Source organism: Notamacropus eugenii, chromosome 1 (assembly GCF_028372415.1).
Source record: "Notamacropus eugenii isolate mMacEug1 chromosome 1, mMacEug1.pri_v2, whole genome shotgun sequence".
Taxonomy (NCBI): Eukaryota; Metazoa; Chordata; class Mammalia; order Diprotodontia; family Macropodidae; genus Notamacropus; species Notamacropus eugenii.
In genome coordinates this window covers 55,356,872-55,383,308 of record NC_092872.1, presented here as the reverse complement: position 1 = coordinate 55,383,308, position 26,437 = coordinate 55,356,872, and the positions used below count along the sequence as shown (strand labels likewise).

The following is a 26,437-nucleotide window of genomic DNA, read 5'->3' as shown; positions in this document are numbered from 1 at the left end:
TCTTTCTTTGTAAAACAAAGGGGTCCCTCCTTGCTCCAACATTCAATGCACTGCATTTCTTTCTAGCTCTGATGCTGTAACTAATTGATAGTCTCAGTGTAAAGATCAATCAATCAATAAGATTGATGGGCAATCAATGGGCAAGACTTGATGGGCAAGACTTGGTGCTAGACAGTGAAAATGCAAAGGCAAAAATGAAGCAGTCCCAGACATTAAGGACTTAGTTCTCTACTGGGGAAAACAAGACATACCCACATAAGTAAATAAAACAAACATTATTTCCAAGGATGTACTAACAACTAGGAAAACCAAGAAAAGCCTCCTGCACAAGGTAGCACTGGACTGAGCCTTGAAGGAGTAAGGGATTCCAAGAGGCGGAGTTGAGGAGTTCATCCTAGGCATGAGGGATATCCTATACAAAGGTACGGAGGTGGAAGATGAAATGTCCAGTGTGAAAAACGGTAAGACCATTTGGATGGGAAAAGCATAACTGGAGAAAATATTGTGAAATCTCATTACTAGAAAGATGGAATGAATCAATCAACATTCATTAAGCACCTAACGTGCCAGGCAGATTGTGAAAAGACATTAAATGTCAAAGAGATGAATTTGTATTTGATCATGGAAGCAATAGACAGCCTCTGAAGCATTTTCATCAGGAGAATAACATGGTCAGACTTTACCTGTGCTTTAGGAATCACAATTTGGCAGCTGTATGGAAGACAGATCAGAGAAGGTTATTAAGAAGCTATTGTGGGGCAGTTAGGTGGCACAGTGGATAGAACACTAGCCCTGGAGTCAGTAGGATCTGAGTTCAAATCTGGTCTCAGACACTGTGTGACCCTGGGCAAGTCATTTAACCCTGATTGCCTCAAAAAAAAAAAGTTATTGTGAGAGTCCAGGTGAGAGATGATTAAAACTGAGGGTGACAGTATGGCTACGTGGCAGGTGGGAAAGTTTGATTTCCAAGATGGTGTGAGGGCTGGGTTACTAAAGGTGGGTGAGCAAGAGGGGGTAGGGAGGGGAAGTAAACCCCTATGCTGTTGAGCACAAGGAGGAAGGGTAGAAGTGAGGGTCACTCAGGTCCATGAGTCCCTCAGCATGAATAGCCAGTGGAATGAGGAGAGGAGAAAAGGAAAAGAAATTGTTATAGTACCTGAGTGAGGACCAAGAAAAAAATTAGGGAAGACTGACAGCTTCTGAAAACCTTTTGTCAAAACTGCATTAGATCTAAGACAGGGGTGTGCACTAATTGTAAGGAGGTAGTACGTCTTCCCAGTCATGCTTGGCTAGGTTCAAACAATGCAATAGAAGTTTTCTCACAGTTCCCAAAATTGAATTGTAATTGTCACAGGTGACTAATTGTAAGGACCCATCTTGGCTCCAGAAAAGAGATGAAGAAGGACCTCCTTGCTGTCAGTAGATAAGCAGGGGCATTATGGGTACAAAATATTGCTGCACTATCAGATGAGATTGCTGGGTCAGGTAGTTTTGCTGAACTATTTTCCTTTGTTACCAAAAAGGGATCATTTGTTGTTGTGTTCTGCATTGTTGTTATTTTTGGTTTTTTGGAGGGGGAGGAGAATCTAGAAATGACTGTGATACAAAAACAAAAAACTTTGATTAAGCTCAGACTAAAATACAGTTTAAAAATAATAGTAACAAAAGGGGCCAAAAGACAAGAGTTGGACCCTGCTTAGCATCTTTCCAGATTTTCTTTTTTTGAATCATAAACTTGACAAACATCAATAAGAATGAACATTTCCATCCACAAAGAACAAAACAAAAAGAAGATGGCAGAAGAAAGTTCAGAAGGGGGCAAATGAGCAGACCAGCGTTGCCAGTATGAGGTTAGATTTAATTCATACTTTAAAAAGAAACAACCAAAATCTAACAGAGTTTCATGGTTTCGGTAAAATTTTATTTGTTTAAAAATAAAGTGCTTTGTAAGTCTTGAAGTATTTTTTTTTAATGTCAGGCAAACCATTCTCTTCATAAAAGGTGCTATACATAGACAAGAGTGACCAGGAGACCCCACTAAAGTCCCTTCCCTACAGTTCTGTAAGGCTAGGCTAGATACAGATTGTCTCATTCAATTTCACTGTGGTCCTTCCTGCCTGGAAATGGACAAGGAGAAGAGAAGTTTAGTCATGGTTCCTTCAGGCTCCTGTGTCCAAGTCTGCAGAGGACACAGCCTTGATGTGAGGGGTTGGGGAAGGATATCCAAGGTGGCCTATAGGTGCCAGTGGTGGGAAGTCCAAAGGGGCCTCCAAAAATACCAAAAATAATAATGAAAGATCACATTTCTGCTTTTCAAAGTCATTCCCTGTGGCAGGTGAAAGATGAAACGACTGAAGAAACAAAGGCACTAGCTTCCAAACATAATGATTTATCAAGCAGTGTATGACAACTGCACAACAAATTGCCTCCTCAGCTTTGGACTCCAAATACAGGGGGAAACAGAATTTTATGCCATAAAAACAATCAAATAAGACCAATTAATTAAAAAGAAAAAACAATTAGGGTTTCTAGGTGGCACAGTGGGTAGAGCACTGACCTGAGTCAGGAGGATCTGAGTTTGAATCTGATCTCAAATACTTGACACTTACTAGTTGTGTGACCCTGAGCAAGTTGTATAACCCTGATTGCCTCTCAAAAAAAAATTTTTTTTAACCAGGATATAAAATTAGGTAATCTGATTTCTAACTGGAGGAAAGATTAGAGACTTTCCCAGTTGTTAGAAGGACGAGTAAACAGGTACAATTCCCTGAAATCAGAAAAAGGAGTGTCCTGGTCTCTTAAGTGTCTGTATTCAGTCAAAGGAACAAGGAAATGGTAACTTATCAGTGTAGTTATTGAGTTGTTTCAGTCACATCCAACTCTCCATGATCCATTTGGGGTTTTCTTGGCAAAGATACTAGAGTGGTTTGCCATTTCCTTTTCCAGCTCATTTTATAGATGAGGAACCGAGGCAAACAGGGTTAAGTGACTTGCCCAGGGTCACGCAGCTAGTAAGTGTCTGAGGTCGAATTTGAACTCAAGTTCTTCTGACTCCAGGTCCTGCACCACTACACCACCTAGCGGCAGCTGCAGCTGCAGCAATTAATCAGTAAATCAGTAAAAGGGCCAGTTTTCAGATGAGAGACCTGAGTGTCTTCAGATCTAACTGAGTGTCTGGTCAGAGGTGATCCAGTTTCTCAGTCAAGCATGGTTAGGTTCAAACAGTACAACAAAGTTTTCTTCTAATTTCCAATAATGAATAAAGTTTTCTCACAAGACAGAAATTGGACTGGACCCATAACTGAACAGAAAGAGAACTGAGCCAGATACAGAATTGAGTCACAAGATGGAGGCGGTGTAGTTCACTCAATTTCCACAGAACTCTTCCCAAAAGTAACTAAACTTGCATACTCGTTAACTTAGTGATATTACTATTGGGCCTATTTCCTAACAAGATCAAAGAAAGAGGAAAATATCCTATATATACAAAAATAGTCATAACTGCTCTTTCTAGAGCAGCAAAGAACTGGGTGCCCATCAGTTTAGGAATGGTTGGACAAACTATGGTATATAGCAAAAGGGATGGATTCAGAAAAATATTGGAAGAATTGTATATGCCAAAGCTGAGTGAATTAAATAGAACCAGGAGAGTTGTCTATATAATGACAATAACATTACAAAACAAACAACTTTGAAAGACTTAAGAACTTCAATTAGCACAATAACCAATCATGATTCCATAGGACTAAGTATGCTACCTACCTGAGAGAGACTCAAGACGCAGAATGAGTTGCATAATTTCTAGACATGGCCAACATGGGAATGGAGTTTGACCATGTATATTTGTTCTAAGAACGTTGCTTTGCTTTGCTTTTTTTTTTTCCAATGGGAGGAAGTGTAGAAAGGAGAGAAAATAAATGAGCTAGTTAGTTCTTAAAAAGAAAGGAAATATTGACCAGAACTGATTCCAACATCTCTTCTTCCCCCAGTTTAGTTCTGCTTTGGTGTACTGGAGCTGCTCTATACCTGAATACTGGTTGACTGACAGGAAATGACAACTTGACTCCCTTGATCCTATGGGATATATCCCTTGATCCCCTTATGTTTACTCAGTCTTAATATCAAACTTAAACCTTGGTAAATGTCCTATTGACCACTAATTAGTCCTTGGAATCAGGCCAGAGCTCCAGTCTCCCTTGCCAGGAAATAAATGCCTTGTTGGAATCTCCATCCTCTTTTCCCTACCAATGTTACTGCAATCTGAGGGAGCCAGAAGCTATAGGAACTAAGAAGAATGTAGTGCTCCATGGACCCTGCTAGGGATTAAGTGCTCTCTGGGCCCAGGAACAGTTAAGTGGCTTTTCTTTCAGAGACAGGAAAAGCACCAGCAAAGTTATGCATTCACTTAAAAGAGATTTTTCCTCACTAGTTGCTTGCACATGAAGGGAACTGTCACGGTCATGACATGTTCCATGTCCAGAATTTCAGGTGGTCATCTTTGACTGGAAGGCTAAAATGTGGGCTCTGCCTGAGAGTTCCCCAAACAGTAAGACACACCAAAGGGTGAGCCTGAGATCGCAGCCCAGAGCAAAAGTAGAAAGTCCCTCAGACCAGGCAGCTCACTGGGTTATTTTGGTACCTGGAGCACACTGAGGACCTAGCATGCAGGGGGCTGACTTCTCCATAGCTGTGGGTGAGGACTGTGTGGTCACTGCTGTTTCGGGACCCAGCAGCCTTGAGGACTTCTTTTTTTAGCTCTCCTATTTTGGTGATGAAGACCAATCACCATCATAACCTTTACATATATGAAAGATGTTTTGTGGTTTTAAAGTGCTTTACAATCATTTGATCCTCAAACAACCTATAAGGTAGCTGGGCAGGCTTAGAGAGCTAGCTAGGGATTGATGTCGCCATCAAAGGCTCCCTCCAGGAGAATATTTCATGGGACTGGTTTTTTTTTTAGGAATAAATTTTTTTTGCTTCTGTTGTTGAGTTATTTCAGCCACATCCAACTCTCTGTGACCCCATTTTACATTACCTACACTTCCTAATGTATCCTTTCTCTGTTCCTTAGAGCCATTTCATCTAATAAAAAATTTAAAAGAGGAAAAAGACACATCAGCAAAACCAACATATTGAAAAAGTTTGACATTCTACCCAGTGCTCCCCACCCATGGTCCCCCTACCCCTTCAAGGAAGCAAGAGGAAGTGACTTCTCCTATTTCTTCTTTGGGGGTCAAGGCTGGTTATTGTAATTTCACAGCATTCCATTTACTTGTGGAAGTGTTTTACAAAATTTTGTTAGAGGATCTAGAATTTTAAAATATATCAATTTATGATGAACATTGGTCCTCCCAAACACGGCTCCAGAGAATAGATGAGGAAATATTCCTCCCTCCTTTTACCAGAGAGGAAGATGATGAGCGTAGAATGATGTCATTCAGCTATGTTCAACTCTTCCTAATTCCTTTTGAGGTTTTCTTTTTAAAGATGCTGAAGTGGTTTGCCATTTCTTTCTCCAGATCATTTTACAGATGAGGAAACTGAGGCAAATAGGATTAAGTGTCTTGCCCAGGGTCACACAGCTAGTTAAGTATTGAGGCCAGATTTGAACTAGGGTCTTCCTGACTCCAGGCCCTGTATTCTAGTCGCTGCCCCACTGTAGAGTGTATGTATACAATTATTGCACTGATTGTATTGATGGATACATACAAAATTTTTTTTCTTTAGAAGGGAAGACTCATGGGAGACAGAAGAGAGATAGCGGGACTACCTGGAAAGGACTGTGATGTAAAAAATAAAAGGCATTATGAAAACTTTTTCAAATATATTTGTTAAGGAAGCAACATGCCTGAGTAATCTTTGACCCTAAGTATAAGCACCACTGGAGGGTCTCAGTCTTAGGCTATAGAAAAGGAAAAAGGAAGAAGAAAAAGAGGAATCAAAGTGAGAGTGGAGGGAGAAGGAAAATGAGATATTTACGGTCCAAAATATTGCTAATTGTCCATTAAGTCATGCTCAGAAACTGGGGAACAGCTCCTAGTACAGCAGGGCTGGAGCCTTTTCCTCTTCCTCATCCCCAGTCTCCTTGTTGTTGCTTTGGACCAGCAGCCATGTCCATCCTAAACTGTCCAAAAGGGACCAGAAGTCCCAAAGGACTTCACCCATGGAAACAAAGCTGACTTCCCTCAGTCTCACTTTACACCCATTAGGGGCTGTCTGTCAAATCCTGCCTTCAGAGGCCTCCCAGCCCCCACAGCCCTGAAAGACGATCTGAGTCAAAAAGGAAAGAGCCTCTACCCGATTATTAACACAGTCAGACCCACTCTTGAATTTCTCTTCTTCCTCCTGCCAGCTTGCTTTCGAGTACCTTAGTGTGGTGATAACTTAGTGCCCCAAGCTTTCTGTGGGGAAATTTTTTCTTAGCAATACTGGAAATCTCCTAGTCAGTCATAAATCAAGGGTTCCCTCTCCCACATATATACCGTTAGTGCCTTCCTCTGAGAACACCTACCACTGATGCTGTACCTATCATGTATACACAGTTGTGTACATTTTGTTTCTCCTTATTAGAATGTGAACTCCTCTGGAGCTGGGACTGGGGTTTTTTGCCCTTTTTTTTGTACCTATCATTTAGCACAGTGCCTGAAAAATAGTAGGTATTCAATAAATGCTTGTTGATAATGATAATAAGCAATCTCTCCTCACTCCCCCTGTGAGATGCTCAAAATGGGGAATAGCTATTTGTCTCTCCCCAAGCTCAAGGGGGTTTGGGAATGGGCAAAAGTTGTAGCCCTTTTGGGATCTTGAAGGAGGTCTGAGCCTGGACTGGGACTACTTTTTTTTTAAATCAGTATACCTTCTTAGCCATGGAAACAACCAAGCTTCCTCTGGAACTCGAGTAGGGCAGACCCTCGGGGTATGAATCATTTGTTAGTTCTAACTGATGTCTCCTGAGGTTTAGCAGTGATGTTCATTGAAAGGATACTCACCTATCCAAAGGTAACCGCCAGGCCACATCTCCTTGACTCACAGCCCTTGGAGCAGATGAGAATTGTTCCTCCTGATCAGAGGCTGACTTATAATTAAACTTTTATTAAAGCAGATTTCGCCTGTCTAATTTCAAAGACAATCCTTCGGGCCAATGATATGGTGCCGAGCAGAGTAGGCTGCAAGAGAGCCGCCCACATCTGCAACCACAAGAAAATGTGTGTGTGTGTGTGTGTGTGTGTGTGTGTGTGTGTGTGTGTGTGTGCCTCATAGCTTCAACCAAAGGGTTAACAGATCTAACTGTAAACTGGTTGACTAGAGCTTTTAATTCCTCTTCAAGAAACAAGTGAGCTGTATTCATGGCAATGGTGGAGAACGGGGCAAATCACTAGAATAGTTGACTGTGGGGTGCTTATAAGGCAAAGATATTACTTCCTCTCTCAGACTAAATATAACTGTTTAGAAAAGGGGAATTATACCAAGGATTTTTTGGTTTTGGTTTTTGATCTGAAAGGGTGTTAGGGATTATAGGTTCATGAAGGTTTAGGGGCAGCTAGGTGGTGCAGTGGATAGAGCACTGGCACGGGAATCAGGAAGACTCATCTTGAATTCTAATCTGGCCTCAGACACTTACTAGCTGTGTGACCCTGGGCAAGTCACTGAATCCTGTTTGCATCAGTTTCCTCACCTGAGAAATGAGCTGGAGAAGGAAATGACAAACTTCTCCAGCATCTTTGTGGAGAAAACTCCAAACGGGGTCATGAAGAGTCAGACACAACTAAACAATAAAAATGTTAAAAATTGCATTCCAGTGGCTGGCCACCCACTTGCTGTGTGCCCCACATTTTATTTGTTGGCAAGATTTTACTCCTCATTCCAACTACTGTGATACAGAGAATTGAACTTGGATTAATGAGATATGAACAAGAATTTCAACTAAGCCACATTCAACCCCAATGTCACCACTTCCCCTCTGAAAAAATCAGGGTCTAGATGATTTCTAAGGTCTTTGCAATTCTAGATCTGGGATCTATTTTCTCTCTGAAAAAAAAAATAGCATAAGCATTCCCCCATCTAGGTTAAGTCTAAGCTACTGTATTTCCAAACAAGAACACGAGAAATTATTACCTGAACACCACCACACCCTCAAATTTTGTTTTTGACTGAGACCTCAAGAGGGGAAGTAGTGACTTACCCAGTCATTTGGGTAATAAATAGGAGAACTAGGCAAACCACTTCAATATCTTTGCCAAGAAAACCCTAACGGGATCACTAAGAGTTAGACACAACTGAAAAAACAACTGAACGATGACAACAGAATTCAGACCCAAGTCCTCTGGTTCTAAATCTCTTCCTTTTTCCTAGCACACCATGAAGATCTACCCTCTCACTCTACAAATGAAGGAAATGGCTCCCTATTACCTCTAGGATAGGATACCATCTGCTCCATTTGACATATTACAGTCTGGTTTCAGTCCACTTTTCTGAGCTTCTCCTACTTTATATACAGCAAGTTCTAGACAAACTAGCCCACCCAAGTCCATGACTCTGCATAGGCTGCTACCATGCCCAGAATACTCTCCTTACTCACTCCCACCTCTTCACATCCCTAGCTTCTTTCAAGGCTCAGCTCCAAGCACCACCTCCTACCTCAGGCACCTACCCTCGCTCCCCATTACTTTTTTTTTACTTTTATATGTCATATCATTTTCCCCCCAAGAGAATGTAAACTCCACAGAGTATTTCATTTTTACCTTGGTGTTATGGGCAGCTAGCCCAGTGCCTGGTATGTAATAATCACTTAATAAATGAATGAAAGAATGAATGAATGCATGAATGAACATAAGTAGAACGAAAGCCTCTTGTAGGGACTTCTTTTTTTTCTTTGTATTCTATCGTTTAGCCCAGTTATCTTTCATAATGTGATAGACTTTAAGCTAAAAGGGATCTTAGAGTTCATTCAGTCTGACCCCTCATTTTCACAGTTAAGGAACTGAGACCTAGAGACATTAAATGATAAATCTAAACTCACTGAGGCAGCCTAGGGCCCCAAGACAACTGGGGGGAATTTTTTCTTAGCAACACTGGAAATTTTACAGAATTTTACTGTACCTTCCCTCTGAGATCACCTCCCATTGACACTGTATGTATTTTGTTATGTGCATAGGAGAAGAATCAAGATTTGAGACCAAACCTTCTGATACCAGATGAACATTCTGGGTGCTTAAGGAACATTTTCCTGCATTGGAATGGAGGTGAATTGCCCCTGGTCCAAAAAGTTAGCTGAGCAGAGCCAGGAACTCTCCACTGTACCCTGCCCTTTACCCTTTCAGGATACTTTCAACATTTGAATAAATTAGACAGAGGATGAATTAGAAATTATTTTTTGCACTGTTTATAGGGAGGAAAGAAAGAGATTCCTGGAGAAAAAACCAAAACATTCATTCCTATTTAGATGAAAATTCAAATTTACCTTAAACAGAGAGGTGATTACTTATAGTAGAAAAAGTTTTACAGGATTCCCCTGCATTGCAAGCTCTCCATTGGATATTTAAAATCTGATTCTGTTTTTAAAAGTTCAACTTAGAGGAAAGTTCATTCATTCTTTAGAGCTGGAAGGGACTGCAGAAGTCAGGTAGTCCAATTTCCTCATTTTACGGAAGTCTAGAGCAGTGAAACGATTTGCCCTATGTCCCATCACCAGGAAGTGGATCAACCAACACTAGAACCCAGGTCTTCAGACTTTCCAGCCATTCTCTTTCTATTATACAATGTTTACTCTCACTTAAATTTTCAGGCACATGCTTTGTATCATGAGATTTGTGTTACTCAATAAAAGGCACTTTTCAATCACTCTTAAAACTATTTTAGCAACACATTTATATATCAACAACAATATGTTAACTATACATGATTCTTATCTGTTCCTTGAAACGGCCGATAAAATCTCTGTTTTGTGAAAGAAAGCTGAACCAGGGAAACAATACGCACAAATATACAATAATTATAACCCTGTAAATGGAAAATACAAAACAAAAAAATTTGGCAGATGATTACTGTGTAGTGATAATGACCAAGTGTTTTCCTGAAGACATACTAAAAATACACCTCTCTCTCCTCTTTGCAGAGGTAAGGAACTGTAAGTATGAAATTGTGCGTAGCCCCCCTTCCAGGATCCTCCTCCAACTTGTACTATGAATCCCAAAAATGTTGAGTGCTGTGTCCAGGTTGGTTTAAAGAGGACCCTTTGGGTCTCCACTCCTGAAGTTATAGCTCACTACACACACACACACACACACACACACACACACACACACACACACACACACACACCCTCACCATGTACTTCCCAGTAACAGTCAATCAGCAGCTAGTTGTGGTAACACAATTGAGTACCACAAAGGCCAAGGCATTTTCTAAGATGACATAGTTAACAAAAAAATGGACCTGCAAATACACACAACATATGTGGGAGGAGTGGACTCAAACTTAGGGAACCCTCTCTCTCCAAACTACCTTGCATCCATTTTGCGTGTCATGGATGTTACATGGTACATGTAACTGGTACATGTTGTTTCTCCTTTTAGAATGTTAGCACCTATTCCTAAGGCTTACAACAATGCCTGACACATAGGAAAGGTTTTAGAAATATATGCTGATTGAGTTACTTAGAGATTACAGGACAGAATGATCACTTCTAACTGAGAGTTTCATCCAAGACTATGTGGAGTAGGAAGCATTTGAACTGATTCTTGAAGGAAAAGAAGGATTTAAACATTAACTTGTGGAGGATGCCATGTAATTATAATATTTACACAGCACTTTAAGATTCACAAAATTCTTTTTTTAAATTAATTAATTTATTTTTAGTTTCCAACATTTACTTCCATAAGCTTTTAAGTTTTAAATTTTCTTCCCCTCTCCCCTTCCCAAGATGGCATATAATCTGATACAGGCTCTACGTATACATTCATATTAAACATATTTTCACATTAATCATGTTGTAAAGAAGAATTAGAACCAATGGGAGGAACCACAAAAAAGAAGAGACAAAAAAAAAGAGAGAGTAAAAAGTATGCTTCCATCTGCATTCAGCTTCCATAGTTCTCTCTCTGGACGTGAACAGCATTTTCCATCATGAGTCTTTTGGAGTTGTCTTAGATCTTTACATCGCTGAGAAGAGCTAAGTCTATAAGAGTTGGTCATCAGACAATGTGGTTATGATTGTGTACAATGTCCTCCTGGTTCTGCTTATTTCACTCAGCATCAGTTCATCTAAGTCTTTCCAGTTTTTCTACAGTCTGTCTGCTCACCATTTCTTATGAAAAAACAGTATTCCATATACTACAACTTGTTCAGTCATTCCTTAATTGATGGCCATCCCCTCAGTTTCCAATCCTTGACCACCACAGAAAGAGCTGCTACAAATATTTTTGTAAGTGTGTATTGTCAACCTGAAAGTTTGATCAAAGGAGGCAAACAGGATAGGTGATATGTAAATTCATATTGTTTATTCCCTTAAAGCTAGATGAGGCCAGTGAACTCATACATATAAGGAGCCAAAATGTAAGTTCTGACTGACTGATAAAAGAATGACCAAGCTTAAATATGTTTTAGAAAAAATCCCAACTCAGTATGTCTGCGTCACTCAAATTTATGATTTCCACATATATTTAATCATATTATGAGAAAGGAATTTTTCTAACTGAATAGGTAGTAAATATAACAAGATAAGAGAGTTGAAAAAGTGTCATTTGAAATTACAACCCAGGATATTTGTGTTTTCTTTACCATTAACATGCTATAACATAGTATGTGTCCATAAAATAAAAATATTAAGAGAAAAAAAGTCCCATTATTCAAGATAGTGTCTTGGGAGGGGAGGAGCCAAGATGGCGGAGTAGAAAGACACACATATGCTAGTGCTGAACCCACAGCCCATAAAATATCTGTAAAGAAGAATTCCCAACAAATTCTGGAGCAGCAGAAGCCACAGAACGGTGGAGCATTTGAGATTTCCGTTCCAGAGAGACCTGAAAACCTGACGTGAAAGGTCTGTTGTGCACCAGACCCAGAGCGGAGCCCAGCCCTGTCTTGGAGGCACAGCACCGAAAGAAGCAGATCCCAGCAGGCTTCAGGGACAGAATCTCCAGCAGCTGCGCAAGTCCCTCCACCCACAGGTCAGTGAGAGAGTCTTTTTGGATGGCTGAGAGGGGAGCAGGGTGTCCCCATGGCTCAGGCCCCCTCAGGAGGCAGCAGCTGAGGCAGCAGCAGAAGGGGGCTCCCAAAGCAGGCAGGAGCCCAGATCCATTGTTGAAGGTCTCCCCATAAACCCCCTGAGGGAACTGAGCCCCGTGAGGCAGCCCTGCCCCTACCTGAGCACCTGAACTTAATCTCACACTGAATAGCAGCCCTGCTCCTGCCCAAAGCCCTGAGGCTGGGAAGCAGCATTTGAATCTCAGACTGGCCGGGTGGATCTGGAGGCATGGTGGATGTGGAAAGAAAGCTCAGAAGTCAAGTCACTGGCTGGGAAAATGCTCAGAAAAGGGAAAAAAAATAAGACTACAGAAGGTTACTTTCTTGGTGAACAGATATTTCCTCCCTTCCTTTCTGATGAGGAAGAACAATGCTTACCATCAGGGAAAGACACAGAAGTCAAGGTTTCTGTATCCCAGCCCATCCAATGGGCTCAGGCCATGGAAGAGCTCAAAAAGGATTTTGAAAATCAAGTAAGAGTGGTGGAGGAAAAACTGGGAAGAGAAATGAGAGAGATAAAAGAAAAGCATGAAAAGCAGGTCAACACCTTGCTAAAGGAGACCCAAAAAAATGCTGAAGAAAATAACACCTTGAAAAATAGGCTAACTCAATTGGCAAAAGAGGTTCAAAAAGCCAATGAGGAGAAGACTGCTTTCAAAAGCAGAATTAGCCAAATGGAAAAGGAGGTTCAAAAACTCACTGAAGAAAATAGTTCTTTCAAAATTAGAATGGAACAGATGGAGGCTAATGACTTTATGAGAAACCAAGAAATCACAAAACAAAACCAAAAGAATGAAAAAAATGGAAGATAATGTGAAATATCTCATTGGAAAAACAAATGACCTGGAAAATAGATCCAAGAGAGACAATTTAAAAATTATGGGACTACCTGAAAGCCATGATCAAAAAAAGAGCCTAGACCTCATGTTTCATGAAATTATCATGAAAACTGCCATGAGATTCTAGAACCAGAGGGCAAAATAAGTATTCAAGGAATACACCAATCACCGCCTGAAAGAGATCCAAAAAGAGAAACTCCTAGGAACATTGTGGCCAAATTCCAGAGTTCCCAGGTCAAGGAGAAAATATTGCAAGCAGCTAGAAAGAAACAATTCAAGTATTGTGGAAATACAATCAGGATAACACAAGATCTAGCAGCTTCTACATTAAGGGATCGAAGGGCATGGAATAGGATATTCCAGAAGTCAAAGGAACTAGGACTAAAACCAAGAATCACTTACCCAGAAAAACTGAGTATAATACTTCAGGGGAAAAAATGGTCTTTCAATGAAATTGGGGACTTTCAAGCATTCTTGATGAAAAGACCAGAGTTGAAAAGAAAATTTGATTTTCAAACACAAGAATGAAGAGAATCATGAAAAGGTAAACAGCAAAGAGAAGTCATAAGGGACTTACTAAAGTTGAACTGTTTACATTCCTACATAGAAAGAAAATATTTGTAACTCTTGAAACTTTTCAGTATCTGGGTACTGGGTGGGATTACACACACACACACACACACACACACACACACACACACACACACACACATACACACACACAGCACAGAGTGAATTGAAGAGGATGGGATCATATCTTAAAAAAATGAAATTAAGCAGTGAGAGAGAAATATATTGGGAGGAGAAAGGGAGAAATGGAATGGGGCAAATTATCTCTCATAAAAGAGCCAAGCAAAAGACTTTTTAGTGGAGGGAAAAAGAAGGGAGGTGAGAGAAAAACATGAAGTTTACTCTCATCACATTCCACTAAAGGAAGGAATAAAATGCACATTCATTTTGGTATGAAAACCTATCTTACAATACAGGAAAGTGGGGGAGAAGGGGATAAGCAGGGTGGGGGGATGATGGAAGGGAGGGCATGGGGAGGAGGGAGCAACTTGAGGTCAACACTCTTGGGGAGGGACAGGATCAAAAGAGAGAATAGAAGCAATGGGGGGCAGGATAGGATGGAGGGAAATATAGTTAGTCTTACATAACACGACTATTATGGAAGTCATTTACAAAATTACACAGATATGGCCTATATTGAATTGCTTGCCTTCCAAAGAGAAGGGGTGGGGAGGGAGGGATGAAGAGAAGTTGGAACTCAAAGTTTTAGGAACAACTGTCAAGTACTATTCTTGCTACTAGGAAATAAGAAATACAGATAAAGGGGTATAGAAAGTTATCTGGCCCTACAGGACAAAAAAGAAGATGGGGACAAGGGAAGGGAGGGATGATAGAAGAGAGGACAGATTGGTGACAGGGGCAATTAGAATGCTTGGTGTTTTGGGGTGGGGGGAGGGGACAAATGGGGAGAAAATTTGGAACCCAAAATTTTGTGAAAATGAATGTTAAAAGTTAAATAAATTAATTAAAAAAAAAAAAAGATAGTGTCTTGGGTTAAGGGTCTCATCCTTAATGGTTATAAACAGAGGAAAAATGCTCTTGTCAGCCACATTTGGCTTTGTTGACATAGGAAGAGGTATTCTCTGAGTTTACTTCAGAGAACAAAGAAGCTGTTAGGTTCAGGCTCTTCTTCTGGTTATATTAGCTCAGGCTCTGGCACTTATTAAGGTCCAAAAATTATATTAAATGATTATCAGTGTCCTTTTCCCATGATCTGCAGAATTCTTTACATATGTTATCTCATTTGAACCTCACAACAACTTAGAGAGTTAGGTGCTACTGTTATCTTCATTTTACAGATAATGGAAACCGACATATATTAAATTACACACTTAACCTCAGGATCATGCACCTAAGTAAGGTTCTGAGGCAGAATTTGGACTTGGGTCTTTTGTCCCTAAGTCTAATCCTTTATCCATAGCTGTACAAATGTATAAGGTAGTCAATTAACATAATGCAGTAACACTAAGCTGTAAAAAATGAGGAAAAATACAACTCCGAAGGGCATGGAAAGACTTGTGTGAACCAATGCAGAGTAAACTAACCCAAACCAGAAGAACTATTATACAATAATATCAATCATATAAAAATGAGTATTTTTATTTAATATTTTTCCTCAATTACATGTAAAAACAATTTTTTAATATTCATTTTTAAAATTTTGAGTTCTAAATTCACTCCCTCCCTCCCCTCCCCCCTTATTGAGAAGGCAAGCAATTTGATATAGGCTATACATGTACAGTCATGCAAAATTTATTTCCATATTAGTCATGTTGTGAAAGAAAACACAGACCAAGAAAGCCAAGAAAAATAAAGTCTAAAAAGTATGTTTCAATCCACATTCAGATTCCATCAATTCTTTCTCTGGATGTGGATAGTATTTTTCATCAAAAGTCCTTTGGAATTGTCTTCGATCTTTGCATCACTAATCGCTAAGTCATTCACAATTGGTCACTGCACAATATTGCTGTTGCTGTGTACAATTTTCTCCTGATTCTGCTAAAAAAAAATTTTTTTGGAAAGACTTAAGACATCTAACCGATTCTAACCCTAATCCTAACCCTAACTCTGATCAACCCTGATTCCAGAGCCCAGAGTAGGTACAGTGGGCAGGAGGAGGGAGGAGGGGCAGGAACAGGGGAGTCCTGCCCCTCTCAGCTGAAGCGCCAGCAGTTCACCATGATCTCCAAATGTTGCTATCTAGGGGTTCTGTGAATCCCAAAATGCAAGAGAAAAGGGTGCAGGTCTGTCTCAAAAGAATCTGACCACTCAAGCCTTTTTTCAGTCACAGACAAGGTTAATTAAAACACCAGTTGGAGTGGGTGAGATTCCTAGTGAATCTGTACTATTTGTGATGCCAATACAAGAGGGCCAGATTTTAAGAATCTGAGGCATTTAATGGGGGGCAAGATGGACACTTTTATACAGAAAAACTGTGAGAAGATCTGGATGTGATCTAGACAAGTAGCCTAGGGTGGGGTCTGGTGCAGACAATGAGGGTCACAATGAAAGGATTGTAAAACAGATTATTGACAGGGATGAGTGATGCCTCAGGGTAATACCAAAGACTTGGGCTGTATGAGAAAGTCCAGTGACTTTTCCTTTTTGGGATCCAGATTCCAGAGACATGGTCTTTTCCTTTTAGGGTTTCAGATCCCTTCCCCATCACAAAAATGATAAACTAAACCAGGGTTGTACAATATACAGCCCTTGGCCAAAAGATTTTGGGTGGCCCTCGAAAAATGTAGGATTGCTACTGTACACATTCCTGTTTGTCATGTGATCCACAGCAACCAAACGTCCATCTGTCTGTAGTCTAACCTATCTGTGGCCTGAAGAAGTCTGGCCTATTTTAATTTTGACCCTTACCTATTGCCAAGTTATACAAGTCTGAATTAAACCTTCAAGTTATCATAATTGATATGAACCCAGTTTGGGGGAGAAACAAGCTTTGAAAGCATCTTAGTTCACATTATCAATATGATGAGGGTTGGAAAGATACAAGAACCCCAAGACTGGAGTTCTCTGCATGGGCCATCTGGAAAAGAATTCCAGGACTTGAGCATTCTTGAGATCAAGGTGGTAAAGATTTATTAGGCTTTTCAGCGGGCAAGAGTTCTTAGGGAACCTGCAACCTTAGAGAGGTACAGTTAAAGTTTATATAGGCTATTCTATAGTAAAATGTGTGCCAAATATGCTAACTAAGTGATTTAAGATGGGATTAGAGAGTGGTTAAGAAGTGGTTAGTTCTTAAAGGAATATGCACTTTTAGTATCTACTGAGTAGGTATTTTATCCAGAGTTCATTGGGAAATAGCCCACGATGGAGCTACAGTCACTAAATCAAGTAACGGTGAAGGCTGACAAAGAAATACCCAGGCTGCTCCCATCAATGTCTTGTTAGACAATATAAACGTAAGCGAGTATATGTATGTCTAAGTCTATGATACATATGATTGGTTAGTGACTAGTAAATACCTTTATGACCCAGTACATAGCTGGTTCAAACTGAGATGAGGAGATTGTGAAGACTTTTCATAATAAAAATATGAGGAATATTGGATTTTCTAAATAAAATTTCTCTTTCATAAGGCCTCCGTCCTTGGATACCTGAGTTTCAGGTACCCAGGGCTTGTGGACGGTCAGTTGGTCCCCACCCCCTTACCAGCTACCAACTTTCTTTGTGAAACTGCTGTGGGCTGTAGCTGAAACTTGGACTGTTGCCACATCAACGCTACCAGCTCCCGCTTCTCCCCCTCCCGTCCTTTCTAAAGCCACATTAGCAGTTAAATTAGATATTAGATGAGGTAATTATGTTGGGGTAGGTGAAGATTTCCCAGGGTTTGTGTAGTTCTTCACGCTTAGATTGTGAGCCTGTCTCCCAGACAATGGAGAGGTGGGATAGTGGGGAGGTGGGATTCTCTGCGTTGTGCTTCATTTTCTGTAAGTTGCCTCCTTCCATCAGATTCTTTGACCTGGTGGAAAGATGCCCCTTTCTCGAGAATTGTAATAAATCTTTTCTTTTCTGTTCTTACTGAGAAGCCTCTTCATTTATCTAAAATTTTGAGTAAGGGTCTTTTTAATCCCATACAAAACTAATAAGTTCTGTAGATGCAGCTTTTTACTGTATCAGAAAGAGAGATCTAGGGCAGGCTGTCCTTGGGCTGGGGATAAACTGCTTGGGATAGTGTTTTGAGGCTAGGTAGAAATGTGATTTTAGAACTGGGTCCAAGCACAGGCACCCAAACACCCCATCAAAAATTCATAGATTCTGTCATGGTGATGGGAAATTCTCCCTTGTTTATGAATTGTTCCAACAAACTTGCTGTGGTAGCAAGTCCTATTTAAGAGAGTCCATTCTTGTATTCTGGAAAGAACTGAAGATTTGGAGACTTATTTGGTGATCCTGGCAACAACTTTGGTGAGTATAATTCTTCAGGTAATAAGGATGGAAAATATGAGTTATTAAACTGCAGAAATGAAGAAATTGCTGAAGAGATTAGAGATCTCATGATCAAAATGACATTGGAGGGGCAGTGTACAGAAACGCTGCTGGCAGGATCTCTCGCAAAAGCATTCTGTTATATTCAAAGAATGGGCAAGGAAGTAAAAGATAACCAAGAAATGAAGTTGAGAACATTGGTCGTTAAGGTTGCAGGAGACAATGCGGTGCAATATGTTAATCTCGTGAATGTCCCCTTTGCATCACAGAAACAGAATATTGTGATTGACTCTTGTGTCTTAGATACTGATTCAGGGCTTCTCTGCCAGGTTTGTATTACAGGGGGCATATACATGAAGGTGCCCCAGATGCCATTTCTTCTTTAGCATTTATTATGGGTATTTCTTCCTGATCAAGACCAATAGTCTCAGTTAAATCTCTCCCTTCCTATTCACAGTGACTACAAAGCTGCTTGCTTCTAACAAAGAAATCTCATTGAAATTGGTTATGTCTGTTCTGTATGTTTGTCAATATTCTACAATTTCAGCTCTATTTGCATCACATGGGAGACAGCTTTTAAGATTTCACTGCCTCCTGTTCTGAAAATCAAGAAGAAATTCCAAGTATCCTCCTAGTGACCAAAAAACCAAAAATAACCCCAAACACTTAACTCTCTTTTCCCCAACCTGTTTTCCTACAATAGAGATTTTAACTGAGAAATCTGCACTGAACATGTTGTTAAAAGAAATGATACTTCAGAAATATCTGGAAACACTTAGATGCTGAGTGAGGGGAGCAGAACCAGGAGAACATCATACACGGTTACAGTCACATTGTGGGATAACTGACTTTGATAGATTTGGTTCTCAGAAATGCAAGGTTCTAAGACAACTCCAAAAGACTCATGTTGGAAAATGCTTTATCCACATCCAGAGAATTCCGGAGTCTGAATGCAGATTGAAGCATACTCTCTCTCTTTTGTTTAGTTTTGTTTCTTCTTTCTAGTGGTGCGTTCCATTGGTTATAATTCTTCTTTTCAGCATGACTAATGTGAAAATGTTTAATATGAATGTATACGAAGAGCCTAGATTAGATTGCATGCCATCTTGAGGAGGGGGAGAAAATTTAAAACTCAAAAGCTTGTGGAACTGAATGTTGTAAAGTAAAACTAAATAAATTAAATTTTAAAAATAAAGAAATAACTGTACATACATTGGTATATTTTACAAGACCATTCCCTTAAGGGCATTTTTTCAAGAACGAATTCCTACTGTGTCTTGGGGGGAGAGAGTTGGTTGGGGAGGTTCTGTTTCTGGGTAATAGGAGGGGGAGAACATTTTAGCTCACCTCTGAATTTTTAAAGCACTGTTATTTTCAATTTAGTTCAATAAGTATTAAGTTATTTACAATGTGCATGAGTATAGTGTATAATCATTTCTCGGGTAACCATTTATTAAAGTAACCGCTATGTTGATTACTGAAGTTATTACATGAATGTTTTGTCTTATGTTTGGTAGTCTTTTGTAAAATGCTGAATTTGTGAAATTTTCACTTAATTATGACAATTTAAATATATTTTTACTTGTCTCCAGTTCCTGTGGCTTTAATCAAGTCAGAGATTCTTCCTTAAGTAGTGAGCTATTAGCTTTTGCAGTACAAATGTAAACAAAATTCTCCATTCGTTAATTTGCTACTCTTTCTATCTGTCAGACATTAGCAAGTGTTCAGCCCTTAACCTTGAAAAAGTTTCTACTAAATAGTTATTTTCACCCAAACAATAATCACCGAATGATTACAGAGCCTTTATTTTTTTTTTAATAAATTAGGAAAGTGAATGTTGTATGGCAAACATATAAATGTTCTTTTCAAATGCAGTTGCCCTGAGAAGGGCATTGGCAAAAGCTAACATGTAGGCATTAAAGGGCGGTTTCCCAGAGAATGGAAAAATCACAGGAGCTTTCCCTTGACATGACTCCCCATTTTAATAATTTACTAGAAAATCTCTGGAAGTATTCACCATTCTATTGCAATCTTTCTTAAATTCAAAACAATTTTTAGATTCAGTTTTAGAGAAATAACTTTTCCATAAATAACTGGTTATTGAAAGTCCTTTTGTCTTCCAATGTATAGAAGAAGGATTACAAAAAAGAAAAATTATGGTACCAAATCAGAAAGTTTTCTTAGCATAAGACTTTTCTTATTTCCCAGAGAAACCAGACTCTTAATTAAATTCTATCTGCTGAGGGAATTCAAGACCAACTTTTCTGGTTTTGTTAAAGACTGTAGTAAAAAAAATTTGTGATAATTTTTGCAAGTATTTATTCTTTTAAAATTTAAATTTTTTTAAAAGTCTTCGCTCTTTCCAGTATGTTAGCTATTGTTTTAAAATTGTTGTTAAATATTGTGGGAAGAGGCATGAACAGGATTCATGTGCAATGGGAAGAGTCCTAGAGTTGGAGTCAAAGAACCTAGATTCAAATCCTGCCACTGGACTGAGTTTCCTTATACAATGGACGGAATTAGCCATCACCAATTGGGTTTCTTCCAGCTCTAAATCTTTAATCCTGTAATTTGAATTTAAATCCTTTTTCTGATATATTAATTTTGTGACTGTAGACAAATCATTTCATTTCCCTGAACCTTAGTGTTCTCATCTGTAAAATGGGAATTACAAATCTGTCTACTTCACAGGGCTGTTGTGAGGACAGTGTTCTGTAAAAACTGTAAAGTTTTTTACAGCTGTAAATTAAGCTGTTATTCTCATACTGGGCATTTGGATGTAATGGGGATCACTCTTTTAAGTCTAGCAAAACAGTTGGTTCCTTATAGGAGCTCTTATAGAGCTTCAGATGTTCAAGGGATCAGAAAAATTTCAGAACACTTGAATCTGGATTTTCTTTTCTCTTGTCCCATTTTAAAACTTACTAATTTGTTCAATTCTGTTACATTTTACCTTCATTGTATTTATGGTTAATTTTAATAGGAAATTTTTTCAATGAAACAACTTGCATTTTTTTTCAAAAAGAGAAAAAAACAGACCTACGTCATGACAGAAAAAGAATGAACTAATGTGCAAAATAAGAAATGCACTTTGGGATGGGACTAATATAGGAATATGTTTTGCCTGACTGTGTTTATGTGATACAGGGACTTCGTATTTCTTTTCAATGGGTGTGAGAATGAGGGAGGAAGAAAAAATGGATGCTGAAAATTTTTTTTTCAATTGTAAATATAAATATCTGTGCCATTCAGGAAATTTGTGATTGCCACAATGCATTCCATAAAAGCAAATTTTCAGTTGCTGTAGCCCTTTTCATAATATGTATAAGAATGTTGGAATTTCGTAAACTCTTCTTTCGTTGTGAATGAATTGACATTGCTTGCTAGAAAACATCAAAGAAAAGCTACAAACTCTTTGAGCAAAGTTTCATTATCTTTTCACCAAAGATGATTTCTCAATTAGACAATGGTCAAATTAGCAAGAGATACGTTCCATTCCATTGGTTATAATTCTTCTTTACGACAAGACTAATGTGAAAATAAACTTAATATGAATGAATATGTAGAGCCTATGTCAGATTGCCATCTTGGGGATAGGGAAGAAAATTTAAAACTCAAAAACTTGTACAACTGAATGTTGTAGACTAAAAAGAAATAATTAATTTTTAAAAAACTATTGAGAGATAAAGAAAACTTCATTAGAATACTTAAGTTCCTATTGATTGTATTACTGCTTGCCTATGCAACTTATTGGTTGTTTCCTATATTGCTTTACATCCCTTAACTCTCTGCTGTATCTTTTCTCTTCTATTATTAATTTGGCACTCATCAGCAAACATGAACAAATAGGAGGTTCTTTTAATGCTCCAGGTGAGAGATGATAAGAGCCTGAACTAGAATAGGGCTGTGTCAGTGAAAAGAAGGGGGCTGATAGAAGAGATACTGCAGAAAATGAAATGAGATCTGGCTGTCAATTGGCTGGTGGTGTGAGTAATAACGGTTTGAGGATGAACGTGACAAACAACAAACTTGATGATTTCCTGATACAAAGGACAGGAAAAAAATATCTATGAATCTCTGTTATATACAGCTTGGGTTTTTTAAAAGTACGGAACAAATAATTAACATTGTTTTTCTTATCTGGGTCTGTCTCTCAATTTCTTTGCACTCCTTTCTGTGCATTTTAAAATTGTTTTCTTGACCTTTGCTTTCTTTTCTTTTGGGGAAGGGAGGACATTGTTATTACTACCTACCGTTCACCCCGTAACTCTTCTTCCCAAAGAAAAACCCTGCCCTCTCTTTTAAGAAACAAGTATGGTAAAGCAAAACAGATCCATAAATTGATCTTATCAAAAAATACGTCTCAATATGCCTTCTCTGTCAAGAGGTAAGAAATACTTGTCATTATTACTCTATCCTCACTCCCACACAGATGCCATTCTCAGTCTCTCATAATTTTTTCTCACTTAGTTTATTGATCTATTCTCTCTCTCTCTCTTTCTCTCCCCCCCCCCACGTATATGTGTGCATGTGTGTGTGTGTGTGTGTGTGTGTGTGTGTGTGTGTGTATTGATAAAAGTGTTCAGAAATACAAATTTTCCCCTAAAAACTGCTTTGGTCACATCCCAAAAATTTTGATGTTTTGTCTTATCATTTTCTTTGATGAAATTATCTATTATTTCTACAATTTTTTTCCCTTAACTCATCATCTCTTTAGGATTAAAAGATTTAATTCCTCCTTCAAATTTTTATTATAATTATTTTATTTCATATTTTTATTGTTAATAAAGGATGTGGTTTAATATTTCTGCTTTTCTGCATTTTAATGAGGATTTTATGCCCTAGCATATGATCAATCTTAGTAAAGGTACCATGTGTAGTTGAGAAATATGCATAATCCTTTCCATGTATATTCCCATCCCAGAATCACAAAATTCTATCATATTTAACTTTTTAAAAAAATTCTACTTTTTTTATTCTAATTTCTTTCTTGTTTGTCTTTTTGTTAGATTGCCTCCTTCCAAAAGGTCTTACTTCAAATCTTCACCTACTATAGTTTCTGCTGTCAATTTCTCCCTATAATTCAATTAACTTTTCCTTTAAGTACACAGATGCTAAGCCATTTAGTGCAGATGTATTCAGTATTGATTTTTTATTTCATTTTCTATGTTGCCTTTAAATATAATCATTATGTTGCTCTTCTCATTTAACCATGTATATTACTACTACTGTCTGTCTAGTCTGAGATTTCTTGTTTTTAAAAATTTGCCTGAAGCATAATAAATTCTGCTCTTACCCCTGATTTTTTTAAATTCTATTTGTTTTCAGTGTTGTACAATCACTTCCATATATCTTAGATATTTCTCCCCTCCCTCCCCCACCTTCCCCCTTACCTCTCCACGCCCTCCCTGAGACAGCATACAATTTTATATAGGTTCTCCACATACATTCCTATTAAATACATTTTCATCTTAGTCATGTTACATAGAAGAATTAAAATGAATGGAAGAAATCATAAAACAAAACAAAACATAATACAAAAGAAAATGGTCTGCTTCATTCTGTGATCAAATACCATAGTTCTTTCTCTGGATGTGGAAGGCATTTTGCCCTAAGAGACCATTGTCACCCCTGATTTTATCAATGATAAATACTTATGTTTCAAGTAAGTATTTTTTTTTAAATAAATAACATTGTTGTATCCTGCTAGTTCTAATCCATTCTGCTATTCTCCATGCTATGGGTGGGCTTATCACACTCATTATCTTTTACACCATCATATTCTTATATATTTTCTCTCTTTTCCTCCTGTCTTCTTAATTTTTGCAAAGAAGGAGGTATGTGTGGGATAGGGGCAAAAGAATTTGACCAGCACTCCTATTTTATATTTGATATGATCTAATCCTATTCCTCTTTCTCTACTGTCTTTATTAGGTCCAGACTGCTCTCCATTTTCTTTCTCTTTTTTACCTTCTCATTGATGATCTGCCCTCTAAAGTAGTGACTTTCTACTTGTTTTTCTTATGCCTATTGCTCCCCTCAATCTTCCCTTCCTCTTTAAACTCCTTTTTCACCTTTTTCTGTCCTTGCTTATTTCCTTGTTGAGTTTAATATAGTTCTACACCAAATTTTGTGTTTGTTCAACCCTCCTGCATGTGACTGAGATGAGAATCATGAGGTGTCTGTTCTCCTACCACTTCCTCCATGTCCGTATACTTCGTTCATTCACCCCAATTATGGTAAATAATACGTTCCCCCACCTTCTTCCTCAATTATTAATAATCATAACACCTAACACTTAAATAGTGCTTTAAAAGGTTTGCAAAACATTTTATGTGTGTTATCTCATTTGATGTAACAATACTATGAGATAGGAGCTATTATCACTCTCATTTTGCAGATAAGGAAACTAAGCCTGAGAAAGGGTAAGTGACTTGCCAAGGGTCCCTGAGGTAGGTTTTGAATACGTGTCTTCCTCACTAGACTCAAGTCTAGGGCTCTAGTGACTTTGCCCTGCTGTGTCCCTAATGTATTCCTTTTTCTTTCCCCTGTTAAAATTAAGGAAACAGAACAAAACCACACTAAATCAGTGTATGTTTTTTAACTTCCTCTGTGACCCCTGAAGACAGTTGGATTCCAAAGAGACACTAATCTCTTCTTATGAGAATGTAAGCACTTTTATGATCCTTAGCCCCTTACATTTACTCAACTGCTCCTGAGTTTTCTAGGTTTCTTTCAACTCCTTGCTTGTGTTTAAATATTTCTAATCAGTTCTGCTCATTTTGATTACGTCCCATTAAAGTCTTCTGTTCTTCTCCTATTCTAGTCTAGTCTAGTCTAGTCTAATTTATTCAAGGTACATTTTTTTTCTCCTGTAGACTAATACACTGTTTTGTTGGATAAGTTATTCTTGATTACATGCTTTTTTTTCCCTTTTGCAATATATATTCCAAGATTTTCTTTCCTTTCTGTAATTTCAGCATGATCTTATGTAATCTTGGTTGTTATTCCTCTGTATTTAAATTCTTTCTTTATGACTGTTCAAAGTATTTTTCCCCCTGAACCTGAAAACTCTGGAGTTTGGGTACAGTACTCAAGAATATTTTCATTTTAGGGTTTATTTCAGGAGGTAATCATTCTTTATATTTTTACTTCGTCCTCTAGTCCCAACAGATCTAGGCAGTTTTATAAAATAATTTCTTGAAATACAACAGCAAGATTTTTTGTTTTGTCATGGTTTCCAGGGAGATTAAAGTAACTTTTAGATTATCTCTCCCCATCTGTTTTACAGGTCATTTATTTTTGGCAGTAGATATATGAGATTTTCTTCTGATTTTTTTTCAGTCTTTGAATTTTGTTCTAATATTTCTTCTTGTCTCCTGTAGTCATTGAGTTCTAATTGCTCCCTTCTATTTTCAGGGAGTACATTCCAGGATAAGATTTACTGCCTTCCCTTATAAGTTATTTATTCTCTTTCCAAAATTTTTTCTTTGGGAAAAATTTACCACAAGCTTCTCTGATAAAGATCTCCTCAAATATATTGAGAATAGAGCAAAATTTAAAAAAAAATAAAAATCATTCACCAATTGATAAACAGTCAAGGGATATGAATGGGCAGTTTTCAGAGAAAAATTAAAGTTATCAATAGTTGTATGACAAAATGCTCTAAATCACTAATAATTAGAGAAATGCAAATTAAAACAGCTCTGAGATACTACCTTATACCCATCAAATTGCCTAAGATGATAGAAAAAGAAAATGACAAAGGCTGGAGGGCATGTAGGAAAATAGATACACTAATGCACTACTGGTAGAACTGGAGAACAATTTGGAATATGCCCAAAGGGCTATAAAACTATGCATGCTTTTTGACTCAAAATCACTGTTACTAGGTCTATATCCCAAGAAGATAAAAGGAAAAGGACTCATTCGTACAAAAATGTTTGTAGCCTCTCTTTTTGTGCTGGCAAATATTTGGAAACTGAGAGGATGCCCTTAAATTAGACAATAGCTAAACAAGTTATGGTAATATTAATGTAATAGAATACTACTGTGCTGTAAAAAAATTATTAAGGGATGGTTTCAGAAGAACTTGAGAAGACTTTAATGAAGTGATGCAAAGTGAAGTGAACTAGGAGAATATTGTATAGTTATAATAATATTTTAAATATAATAGACTGTGAAAGACTTAGTAATTCTGATCAATAGAATGATCTACCACAACTTCAATGGACTTGATGAAAATGTTATCTGCCTCCAGATAGAGAACTGATGTACTGAGTATAGATTGAAGCCTATCTTTTCTCTTTTTACTTTTCTTGCCTTTTTAAAAATGTAGCTAA

At 38.2% G+C, this 26,437-nt stretch overlaps 1 protein-coding gene and 1 pseudogene across 2 annotated transcripts in view; one reads left to right on the top strand and one right to left on the bottom strand.

The window, feature by feature from the left end:
* Positions 1-26,437, bottom strand: part of POLR3K (RNA polymerase III subunit K) — an 85,350-nt gene that overhangs the window by 29,164 nt on the left and 29,749 nt on the right. The window lies entirely within an intron of this gene.
* Positions 17,825-18,730, top strand: LOC140500061 (general transcription factor IIH subunit 3 pseudogene; annotated as a pseudogene).